The following is a 13,726-nucleotide window of genomic DNA, read 5'->3' on the forward strand; positions in this document are numbered from 1 at the left end:
AGATTTCATCCGCAGCTGTTAATTTCCGTACAGCTCATAGCCTGTCATTGATCAAAGATGTTGACATATAAATTCTGAAAATGCATACCTACATGAAGACAAGAAAAAATAAGATAGAATTCTTATGTTGCCCTGTACTGTAAAACCATGGTTATTCCCTTGCTTTCCCATCTATCAGTGCATTATAACATATTATATAACTTTAAACTAGTGTCACAACCTTCATTAGGTAGTTGTTTTCTGGACTTAAATCATAAGCGTGAGAAAGACTTAATTGGAGGAAAGTATTCAGAAAAAATGCTATTTATTTATTAATATCTATTTAATAGAATATAGTTACTAATATGTATAATAATCAGGTATTTTTGTGTTTGTATATAAGTAAATTTACTATCACAGAAGAAACGAAGTAGTCATTAATGTTATTCTAGCTGCAATGTAGTGTAAAATATCACAGAATTTGATAAATGTTTATGAAAATATCTAAAACTTACACAATGGATTGTAACAATAACTCTTACCGTTTTACCAACATCGAAATCTATAAATTCCTTAATAATAATTATTAGTTATAAACTAATTATTTTAAATGTCATACAATGGATATAAAATGAAATTACCAGAAAACTACCAGAATTGAAACAATGTTCGCAATCTGTATTACTGACGCTGTATGAAACATTGGTTCCGTGGCTTTCTATTACAATTCTCAATATGAGAAAATAATTTAAACTTAATAATAATGTGTATAATAAAATTCTGTAACTTCATAAAGCAATATGAATATCATGCACCGATTTGGAAGACGTGACACAAACAGAAATAGTATATTTTACAAAATGTTTTTCTAATTACATTTGGCTAAATTATTAGAATTGTTGAGGTGAAACATATTGTTTAAAAATGCATTATGTTACCGTTACAATAATTCAATAGCCATAACAAAAATTTAGCTTTAAATGACAATAATTGTATTTAAATTATTATAATAGAAACAAAATTACAACTGGGACATTGTACATAATTTACAGACAGTTCAAAGAGATATATAAAAGCATGCAACTGTCAATTTAGACAACTATTCAGAAGTGTCTCCGAGCAATTGTGGGAAATAAAGCTAAGAAATATCACAGCAGGTATAGATTTCTGGAATCTACCCACGGGTCTTGCCATAATACAATAACCAAATCAATAATACAGATTTATTTATTATGCGAGAAGTATAGTAATATAGTTTCCTGAAATTTGTCAATACAATAAACTACCATTACAAGGACAATAAAATTTCTACATAATAACATAAGTTACATCCACAAAAAAATATAATATAATGTAATTACTTACCTTCCTTGTTGGTTCCAATGTTAAAATTGGTGAATCAGCAGAAACACTTAAAAAATACTATAGTACACTTCAAATATGTTTCATCTTTAGAACAAGACAGTTCCATTTAATATTTCCACGGATGAGTTAAATAATGTTAAATATACATTAGGTATTTTTTACTACAATGAAAATCTAAATCCACAATTTCAAGTGACAAACTAAAAATAATTGATTCTTTACAACTGCTTTCTTTACACTGTATCCAACCTACTTGCTATATAATACAGATTTTATAATTCACTTTCATTATAAAAATGTTTTGAGTGAAGATTATCAAATATATTGCAGAAAACATCATAAAAGTACCATATTTTTGGTGACCCTTACAAATTTAGTCTACCATGAACATATGTATTGCTTTATTGAATTTGTAATAAAAAAATAAATTAGAATAATCATTGCGATCTAGGTATTAAGTATGTAGTAACACTATCAATATTTAGTATCAATCCGTCAGCTCAATGCATTTGACATATTTTACAGGTGTTCTTTGAAACATCCTATTTAAGTTATTCAATGCATCAATACTCCTCTTACTAAAATATGATGTATACATTTATCTATACAAATAATTGAAGTAGATTGTTTCAAAGAACACCCTTCCGAAATATTTCAAAAGTGAGTTAGAATAGTTCTGCATTCAGCTGATGAAATGTTTTGATGAATACATAAAAACTATAATACTCCAGATAGATGTCAAACAGTTCGACAAATGACCATTCTTAGAAACAGCATTACGGAATTAAAAAACTAATTATTACACTCTGCTCAGGCAGATTAAAATAAACCATAATATGAAAACAGTACAATTTAATTATAATTTACGCAGCAGAGACCTCAAAAATTTTGATATAATATGGAGGATTTTTGACCCATCATTAATTTATGCTAGTGAGAAATATTGACGTTTGTATTAGATAACCAGTGCCAGATACTTAGTAAAAGTAAATACCATTGATAACTATAAACGAACCACACAACCAGTAATGCTCAATAAATTGGACAGGAAACGAGAGTCAGAGGCGTGTCTCAACAAAGACTGCAATAAAATAGCTGACAAACATGTTAGTCCCGTATACGGGAAGAAAATTCATTTGCACATAATGGTTAGGCAGTTCCATTATAGCGTTCAATCTCTTCAGTCACATAGTAACAAAAAAAGTTGGCAAATATCATAACCATTTAGTTTCAGTTAGGACACACTGTGCTCCCTATGCTAACAGAAGTGAATAACTCATAACATAACAATAATTGTTAGTAAATCATTGCAGATATTTATTTTTAATTTGTCAAATTACAATCAGACCATTTTTATTAAATTGCATTAGTTTTTTATTTATGAATTAAATCATAAATGGTAATGCAGTTTGAAATAAACCAATGTGATGTTTCAAAAGTACATAGATCTTCTGCAGTTAAAATTGGTAATTAAATAAATAGAAACCAAATAGTTAATATTGCTATTTAACATTACTTTGGTTTATTTCAGTCTTGTTTGGTTTACGGGAAATATGCCATGCAATACACACAAGCCAATTACAGTCTGTCTTTTGGAGTAGACATACATTTATCGATATTAAAAACTACAATGTCTGCAATAAACGAAAAATTAAATTATATACAGTTTTATAATAAATAAACACAAATATAATTTAATAGTATCTTGGCAGAAGTATATTTTGATAAAATTAATAACGGAAAATGAGCATAAACAATTGAAAACAGGATAAATGTATGACACTCAGTTACCAATACACTAAAAATATAGTTACATAATATATTACATACTTAAATATCTTACCATTGCTTTATTATGTAGTTCAAATCTTTCTTATTAGTCTATAGACAGTCTTTATGTTTTCTTAAGTCTAATTATTAATATATCCTTCGCTGATGACGCTCTGCATTTGCTGTCTCGTTCACCACTTTCCTGGATCAGCAACTCTTAAATTTCTAACATATTTTTATACTATATATAGACCTTCCTACGAAGTATATTCGATAGAATCTTAATTTAGTAAAATGATGTAACAAATAAATACAGAACAAATTAGAGGGGTGAAGGAGTAGGAACAATAGTTTAGATATTGAATATGCAAATTAATAAACATTTTGCAGTTGGTAATACATATAAGATATTTGCCTATGAGAGATGGGGTAAATTTAAACATTAACGGAGTTGAAATGACAATTTTGAAATAGTGACATAATTATCGCATTGACATTTTGCATCATACAATAGAACCTTGTCAATTCAATCATCCAAAATTAGAATTTTTTCCACAAATCGTTTGGTAATGCAATTTTATTTATAGTTAAAAATTGTGATAACTTTTGTATTTTAGTCAAACATCTGGTGAAACCCAGTCATTTTATTGTAAGATTTTAAATATTTTTTATTTATTTACAACTTACAATAAAATTACAAATTGATTTATATTTCATTGGAATTTTTTTTCCCAGTATTTTAGTTCCCTCAGTTTAGAATGACAAGGTTTTTCTGTATTGTGCAATGATTTGTTAAAATATTATTTTTAGTGGTGTTAATAAAATTTAAATTGTTTACATTAAAGAAAATATATATCTAATTAAATAAAATTGACACTTCAATCCAGAAACATGTTCATTATTTAAGAATAAACAAAAAAAATATAATTGCTCGAGACTGAAACGGTGAATATATATAGTGCATACAATCAGTGACGTCCCGTGGGGGTAGGCAGATTGAGCATCGCTTGGGGGCGGCAGTCACTCGAAAGGCGGCAAATCGTGGACAATCATTTGGTATAATATACAGAAATAGGCACCTAAACTTAGCAATAACGAAAATATCTTTCCACTAAAAAAATCAGCTTAGTGGTTGGCAACAAATTGTATTAATTAACATACAAGGTTTAACAGTTGTCAGGTGTATCGTTTAAGGACCTCAGACTCTGGTGATTTGTGTAAGTGTCTAACTTAGTTATATTATATTTATGCGCTTTTTATATCTAAATTTAATTTTGTATGTTATAGTGGTATTATTTTGTTAGTAATGTATACAAACAAAACATTTTTTAAATATTGGAGTCATGAAAGTATGGTAAAAAATACTGCATAAAAATGGGGCGGAATTTTGGCGCTGCCTAGGGGCGGCGTTTTGTCTAGGGACGTCACTGCATACAATTATTAACGTCGCTAGTGATAATCGTCAAGATTTAGTTCACCCTATTTATGTACTATAATATGTTAACATAAGTTATATTGAAGGTAGCTTAATAATTTTAAATAATGATGGTTGACCATAGTTTGTTATTACATTTTAGAGATTTAAAAATTATCAGTAATGTTTTAATATTACCAATAAGTTAAATATGTGATGAAAATTTATAAGTAATGACAATTTTATACATAAATTTGCTGTCTTTTATTAGAACCAATGCAACTAATTATCAAAATAAAGGTTATAAAGTATTAGAATATGTCATTTAAAAGGTTATTAATTATTAGAATACGTATTTTAAAGCCACGTAGACAAAAAGTGCTGCCTGTATATTCATATCTTTGCAGCTGTAGTTTGGCATGTCAATGAATTACACGAAAGATGGTTTCTTCATTAGGTGCTTGTTTTAATTTCATTTATATTAAAATGCATTAATTAAGAAACTACAGTACACTCAGTAATCCGCAGCTCGATTATCCGACAACTACTATAATCCGCTGTTATTTTTACTAGTTGTAAGCACAAAATCAAGCTCTATAATTCGCTGGTATTCGATTGTCAAATTCAGTAGTCCGCCGCGTACAAGACGTATACAACGCAGATGAGACGGGTTTATTTCGGAAACTTACGTTCATCGCGAAGAAAGTAATGTACCAGGGAGGAAAGTGTCCAAGGACCGCATCACAATTATGCCGTGCTCCAATGCAATCGGGACACACAAACTGAAGCTTTTGGTCATAGGGAAAGCCAGGAATCCTAAGCCATTCAAAAATATCTGCCTCACTGAACAACTGGTTGTGTTAAGTGATTTACTTTTTTTAATATTTAATCAATAAATTTAGTTTATAAATATGTATAATTTACTAAATACTTGATTTTGATTATAAATAAAACCGTAAGTTGCTAGTACAAATTTCTAAAAAAAAACTATTTTTATGAAATACTTGTTTTAATTTTTACCAAATTTGGATGTATGCACTATAATCCGCCGCTTTCTCTAATTGGACACTTGTCTGGTTTTTGGGGTGGCGGATTACTGAGAGAGTACTGTAAATACAAAATCAATAAAAAATAAATCGAATTCTGTTCGAACAGTTCTTCCAAACATTGTCTGTTCATAATTGTGATAATGTAGACTTGTTTATTAATCTAAAATTACCACGTGAGTATGCAGAATATATTGTATTAGATCCATAGAGACAATCGATTGACGCACACTTTTCGAGCATATACGAAGATACTAGAGACCGCTTCAAATTATTAAAAAAATAATTCTACCGGTAATGTTCAACATGATACAGTGGAACCTAAACTTTACATGCACACAATTCATAATTTCCTGTTTTTTGCGTGTAATGTCTGTAGTCCTGTTTCATTTTAATTAATACTATAGATCAGTGGTCTTCAAACTGTGTTCTGTGGAACCCCGGGGTTCCACTAATCAAAAAAAAATTCGACAAATTGTGTAAAATGGAAATAAAAAGAATGGGATGGGGTTCCCCGAAAAAAACTTATAATTCTAAGGGTTCCGTGAGTCGACAAAGTTTTGAAGACCACTGCTATAGATATTCAAAAATGTTACTTATCATTCTAATTGTTTACATAATTACTATGTTTTATTCGTGCATACTAGCATTGATGACGTGCAAGACGAAACTTTAAAATCAATCCATTAGAAAACGTAAAATTGGGGTTTCATATATTAATTATTATTATTAACCCCTATTTTTAGTGAAGTCTACTTAGCGACGCTTGGTGTAATTATTTCACATAACATATTATTAGATACAAAATAGTTGTTAAGAGATATTCAGAGAGACGATAAAATACAAACATTGTATGTATACAGAATTGTTGTGTGAATGCTGATAGGAGATTGGTAATGAGGATGATGTTTATTGATACAGTGACAGGTGAATGAAAGTAGTAAAAATAATGCATATAAGAAATAATAATGATTCTATTCTAGTAGATAAATAAGTGGGGATGATCCTATTATAACGTTAAATAAACCTTCCAATACCAGGAAATATAAAATTTTAAACAAATATTCCACTGACCTGAAGATTTTTACTATAAACCCAATATGCATGTGTTTAAAAACAATTTTGTTATACCTAATGTACTGCAACCAATTTAGCAAAGCTCGCTCTGCTTGGCGCTGTTAGCAAATCACATAACTTGAATTTTTTCGATGCAGAAATTACAGTTATAGTGGCAACAAGCGTTGTTACAGTGGTCGCAGTGTAGAATGATTGATTAACTTGCATACCATCTTGGTTGGAATGAAAGGCACATTCCCCCCCCCAATCATTCATTCTATATAAATGTCTTTCCAATCTATAACACACATTTATAAGAATTATATAGAAATGAACGTAAATATCAGAAAGCAGAATATTTAATAAAAAACCATATAGTATTTAGAATACTACTACTCGTTAAAGAAACACTCAATATAATTAACTAAATCGGAGAAAGATTTTCAGTTATAATAATTTTTGGTGGCAAAACAGACCAACCCACTATCAGTAAGTTTCATAGAAAAACCTGAGTAGTCCATGAAACAACATAAAATATGTTTGTTGATAATATAAGAGTAATTTTAAAACATGTTCAAATTAGCTAATTTAATTATTAACACTTTTCCTATCTCTCCCGCCAACGTTGCATCCTATAGTAGCCAACGGTTACAAACCACATTCGTCCCACCACACCACCGTCTTTAGAAACATACAACTTACTTTGCTATACAAAAAAAAATGATTTTCAACTTTAACCTTTCCCTTACCATGGTAAAAAAATTACGTCCGTTCCCATGCCGTCCACTCAGTGTTCCGATAGAAATTTGGCATTTTAAGGCATTTTAAAAGCTAATTGATTGCTTCAAAAGGTAAAGTATGTTTTTAAATACTATTTAGCCATCGTTTAACATGTTATTCTGTGTATATCACATGCAATTATCTTATAATCGTGTATAATAATCGGACATCGATAAATGTACGTCATAACCAAACCACGGTGTGTCTCGATCTGTTTTAAATGGAACAACGAACACACGCTGGCATTTCACGGAGAGTGGGGATGGCTAATTCATCCGAAGCGGACGAGGGTGTTGTAAGGTAGACTAGCACGTGTGCAGGCGTTTGTTATTACGTTCGCCACATAAAATTATAGATACCAAGCATATTATGAAATAATATTGGCTTCGATATATGTTAATGAACACATTAAGTTTTATTGCTTACATTTTGTCCAATATATAGTGGACAAAAACATATATCTAAATATATATCAAACTCAAAATTTTATGAAAACCTTTTTAGGGGCTTCTCAAACTAGGCGCTTCACTTGAAGAGTTAAAAAATACCAACAACATGACGTGTAATAATAATATGTATTTTATATTCAACGAAAAGAAATAAGTATGAATGAAAAAGTGTGCACAAAATTGTCGGATTGCCCAAAGCGTACCGAAACTACTTATTATGGTTTTATTTTGGCTGGGTTTATCTGATTTTTTAAAACTATCCAACACCATACTATGTAAATTATTGTAGTACTCGTTCAAGAAAAACAAATAGGTACGTATGACTCAATGCACTATTTATGTCGGATCGTGACAGCCTACCTCCACACTTCACCACTAAGAAATAATAGTATAATATTATGTATATACCTACATCAGATTGAGTATGATCATATTTATTTATATAATAATATTATTTGGTAAGTACTTATGAAATTAGAATGATTCAGTAATCTTAAAATGAATTTCTTGTACCTACCTAAAATCCACCGATCTTATGGACATATTATATTATATAAGTAGTTAATAATATATAATATTATAACACAATATCATGTAAAAACAACAGGTTCACTATGATTATTTATTTACATATTAGGTATGTAAGTAGGTACCTACTTTATAATTTTATTATTGGTACTTATAAAATTAAGAGATACAAATGTAAAAAAAAAAAAGTAAATATTCATTGTACCTACTAAAAGATATTATACCGATTTTTCCGACGGGAAAGTTTGAACATAGGTAACTGCAAACACTATAAAATATTTTTTGCAACTGTGTGTCTACTTCATAAACAAAAGAAACTCCACGTGTACTACCTAGTTGCACTTGAATTGCATTTGCTGACTCATTATTATTTTCGGATGAAAACTATTATTAGTGATTTACGACGACAATACAATTTATTACGGTTCAACCATGGACCAACAAAATAATGTCTCATTTATAATCTTTTATAATTAAAAAAAAACTAATATAGGTAGGTATTAGTAATATCGTCAAAAAAAGGATATTTTAGAATATCGTATTAACTACACCGCACCGCAATTTACAAAGCTACAGTTAACGATAATAAATAAATACAAATATATTATTATTGATGCCAGTCATTAGAACATACCTACATTTTCTGTAGCTGTCTGATTTCAATGCAGGGTATTTATTTAAACGGGTTTAACATTTGGGTTTGAATACAACATTTGAATGGGTAGGTACAACAATATTATGAAATTTATCGCATTGTATTATTTTCCTAAAATTCTAAAACAGAATGAAATAATATTACCCTCGCCAATATTTAACATATTGCATTGCCTAATATGATAATAGTATAAACATGTAGAACATGTGAATACGCCACGCCACATGCTGTTCTGTTTTTATTTAGCCCGCTCGAGATTTTTTTCAATTGCTTGTGTCCCACAAACTGATGTAATCCTTACACAACCTTGCAACAAGGGTCCGTATTCTAAATCCGGGGAGAGAGATTTTATTACTTTATTATTTTATTACTAGAATTATGGTCAATGGCAATGGACCCTTTTTGTCAATTGTTTATGAAAAAACGCCACATGTAGCGAAGTTAACACGGAAAAATGAACATTAATAACATTGCGTTAAAGGTTGCTCTGGCGTTTATCGTCAGATGTATTTGAAAAATGTAAACTTCAAGGTTCGATATATTATGGGAGGCTATCACTGAATGCATTTTTCACAGAATTATGTTGAACAAAGACATACATTTCTATCTCTGACTAACAAATGACATTTTAAAATAGTGTCTCATGTTTACATTACTATTATGCGCGTTTCTCTAACGTATATCTTTCTAGATAGCCCTGTCACTGTCTTATCAAAATATTGATTAGACTTTTGAAAAATGATTAATTTTACATATAAGACATTCAATTCAACTACCTACATATTTTTATTTTTATGCCTAAATATTTTCTCTACAAATAGCTAAAAGTAGACGTTTATATACATAATAATAAGTGGGGTATCTATGATTTTAGGTCATTTCTAAACTGCGAGACCATCGTGGCAACGGGAGTGTTAAATGTGGGCCATGAATTACTTGCATTGTAATTTGGCAAGCTGGATCAATGTTTAAATTTTCAAGCTCACAATAATTGTAAATATTTCAAGTGGTGGGTGGGCAGTGAAAAGTGGGTTGTAAATACTCATAAAAATCTCTTCATGAATAGGCATAGGCATAAGTGTATTGAAACATTTGGAGGTTTGATTCATTATTATCACTGTAATAACTAAGAAGTCATAACAATAAATTATATGTGATACTAATACAGTAGAACCTCGATTAACCGGATTTATATAAATGTATAATTTTCATAGGAATATAAGGACCAACATTTGTAGGAAAATGTAATGAAAAATGTAGCAAATAAAGATTTTTGCATGAGTTTTCCATTACATAGCTTTATTGTTATCCGGACTATCTTCTTCCCCATCAGTTTATAATCGAGGTTTCTACTGTACTTATTCAACAGTGGATAAAAACTTTTTTTTAAATAGACTGATTTAAATCACGAAATCATTCAGTATAATAGTATATACTTCAACCCCAGAGTGATAAACATAGGCAGGTTGTTTTATTTGATGCATTGAAATATTTTAAATACATGCTGAAAAATTTAATGAAATTTTCTTGCAAAACTTTTCACATTAGGTAGCATTAATATAAAATAGAATTATAAGCTTTATTGTGTAGTTCAATAAAACATGAATTGAAGGGCTCAGAAATAAATAATGTTTAGGAATCATTTTGAAAAATCAATATAGAAACCTTGTTTATTTAAATTTATTTAACAAAAGTTTTTTTCTTGTAAAATTTGACATGATAAAGATGTGCGTTATGGAAAAATCACTATAAGTTACAAATTAAAGTTTAGTTTTTGGATATACAGACGATTCCGCTCAATTGGGGTTGCCGCTTCTGAACCAAATTATAAGGAAAAGAAACCAAATTAAGGAATTAACAGTAATTTATATTGCTTAATTGGGACAGTAAATTTAAGATCACAATACATATTATTGTCAGTGTTTAGTATAAAGGGTGAATCAACCATTTTGGCGAAATTGAGATTTTAATGAAAAAACAATATGTACCTAACTAGCTTTGTAAAAACAGCAAATTTGTATCTCCACAGGAAAGTACTTAAAAACGGTAATCGTAAGGGCGAATATCCACTTGGTGTTACGGATAAAAAGCGAATGTGACATATTAGGCCTTAAATATTATAATGCCTATTATAAGGACAGTATTCTTTCTAAGTTTTATTATAAACCTGTTGGACATTTATAATCATCCACGGTAATTAATAAATAAATATCAAAAGTTAAAAATCCTCCTGTAACATAGCATTTTGGTTAATTCACCCTTTTTACAAAACACCGACGATATTATGTTACATATAAATATCACACAATGTTTTCCTCCGCGCCAGTCATTAGGCCTGTACTGTACTGCATTTAATTACCGCTACACCACCTCGTGTGTGCAGCACAAGGGTAAATTTGTTTTTTTTTTTTTAAATTTATCACCATTGCCAAGATAGATTGGAGTCTATTTATTACTATATTTTAGAATTTATCATTCTCCTGGTTGTGGTATATTTTTTTTGAAAGTAACGTTCATTGTTAAATTTTTACATGGAATTCGCTTAATTGTCCTAATATGTCCCAATAAAGCGGAATCGACTGTACAAAAACATTATCCAGAAAAATAGTTTAAATTCTTGAGAAAAACATGTCATCCAATTATTTTGAAAAATCTGTAGCCTGTATATTGGATCCTTTAATATCATTTACTCCTGACACCCACAATTGGAAGAACCGACACAATATAAACACCAAGATACGTAAAAAAAGATGCATACTTAATTATTTGACAACCATCACTATATTCGTATACTTTGCTGACTAGACAGTAAATTTGTACTAATCATGTTAGTATTTTCTAAGATTTCCAATACTAAATTTACAAAAATATACTGCACTTGAGAAAGTCGATAGCACATTGATATAAATATTTAAACTTCGCATCACCACCAGACATTTTCTAAAATTTCACCCTACTAATTTATTGTATATAAATAAGACTTTCGTAAAATCACTGGACATATTATGTTTTATCCCTCAGGTACAGATATCCTTTTTGCATTAAGATTTTCGGACAAAACATTCCTAATTTATTGTACATATTGAGAAATCAGTACAATAATTAGAGACTAATGTATAGGTTAAATTTTATATAAATTATGATTATTGTATAAGTTCGTTAATACTTACACTGCAGTCTCAGATTTTTAATACTGATAAAATCACACCTAGAACTAGATTCTTATACTATATCACCTATAAAGTAGAAGAATAATATATACAATTAGATATTGTTAAACGTAGGTTGCTAAGTTCATACCATATCATTAAAACAATAGGAAAATAGTTTAATCAATACCGAAGTATTGTTGAATTTAACCCTGCTCATTCCATTACTGATAATAAATTTTGTAAAACATTATTAGGAGCCCTCTACAAATTTCATAAATAATTCAATACTGATTATCTTATATAGGTATTCGACTATTCTATGACAAATAATGTTTGTTTTAAGTTTGGAAAGTTCTGCCATTACACGTATATTCCCAATAACCTTCAATTTTACAAAATCTCAAAATTCCCACTTAATGTAGTCGTACTATAAGAAAATGTTATCTTCCGTCTAAAACGTAATCAGAGATGACAATCTTTCTGTATCATTTAACCAATGATTAAGTTGCAAATGTAAAATTGTTCATGGAAAATTCTGCCATTACAAATATATTCCCAATAACCTTCAATTTTACAATATCTCAAAATTCCCACTTAATGTAGTCGTACTATAATTAAGAAAATGTTATTTTCCGTCTATAACATAATAAGAGATGATAATCTTTCTGTATCATTTAACTATTGATTAAAATGTAAAATTGTTTAAAATATTTCCTCATTGGGATATACTGTACAAGTATTTTTAGATCAAGCTGTTTCGGATTTGCAAATTAAGCATTTAATCAATGATATCATTTGGACTGTCAATTATTTGAAATGTGATTTTTCTGTTCAGAGTCCTACTGATACATTTTTAAATAATTCATTTATAAATATACATTCCTGACCTCTAGAAAATGAGTTAAGGATTTCTCTTACATTCATTCACACACTAGTGATAATGAAAAAATCTCTTTTGCACGAAGTATAAAAACTCGTCCATGAATTAGGACTAGTTAAAAATAAAATAGAATTCATGCATTAATGTAATAATTAATCATTTACAGATGGTATACTAAACTTATGTTAAGAGCTAATATTTTTTTCATAAAAATTTCATATTAAACAATCCAAATTATTGTAAAAAAAACTTTGTAACAAATAGGTTTTATAAATTATTTTATTTCTCTACATATATTAGGTAAAAACGACTTTTATTCTATCACTGTAGAGCGAAAAGTCACTAAATAAAATAGAAGACATAATTAATTGAAAACTATTTTCAATGTCCATATATAGTGGTGTCAGAGGTAAAACTAACTAAGTGCAAATTGTTATTATTGCACTTAATGAGTTTTACCTGTGATAGGTACGGCGATAGTATAATGCATCTTATTTGTACGATACTTACAAAATAACTAATGTTGCTAGTTTTAGTGATTTTGCGCTCTACGGTGCCGGAATGCTCGATATATTAGTGCGAATAAGGTAATCACTAAAAATATAACACCTATGTAAAAAATAACAAATATTGTTTTCTTTGCTAGATGTAG

The sequence above is a fragment of the Rhyacophila brunnea genome, unplaced genomic scaffold, assembly GCF_057557595.1.
Source record: "Rhyacophila brunnea isolate RB1 unplaced genomic scaffold, BYU_Rbru_1.0 scaffold_12, whole genome shotgun sequence".
Lineage (NCBI taxonomy): Eukaryota > Metazoa > Arthropoda > Insecta > Trichoptera > Rhyacophilidae > Rhyacophila > Rhyacophila brunnea.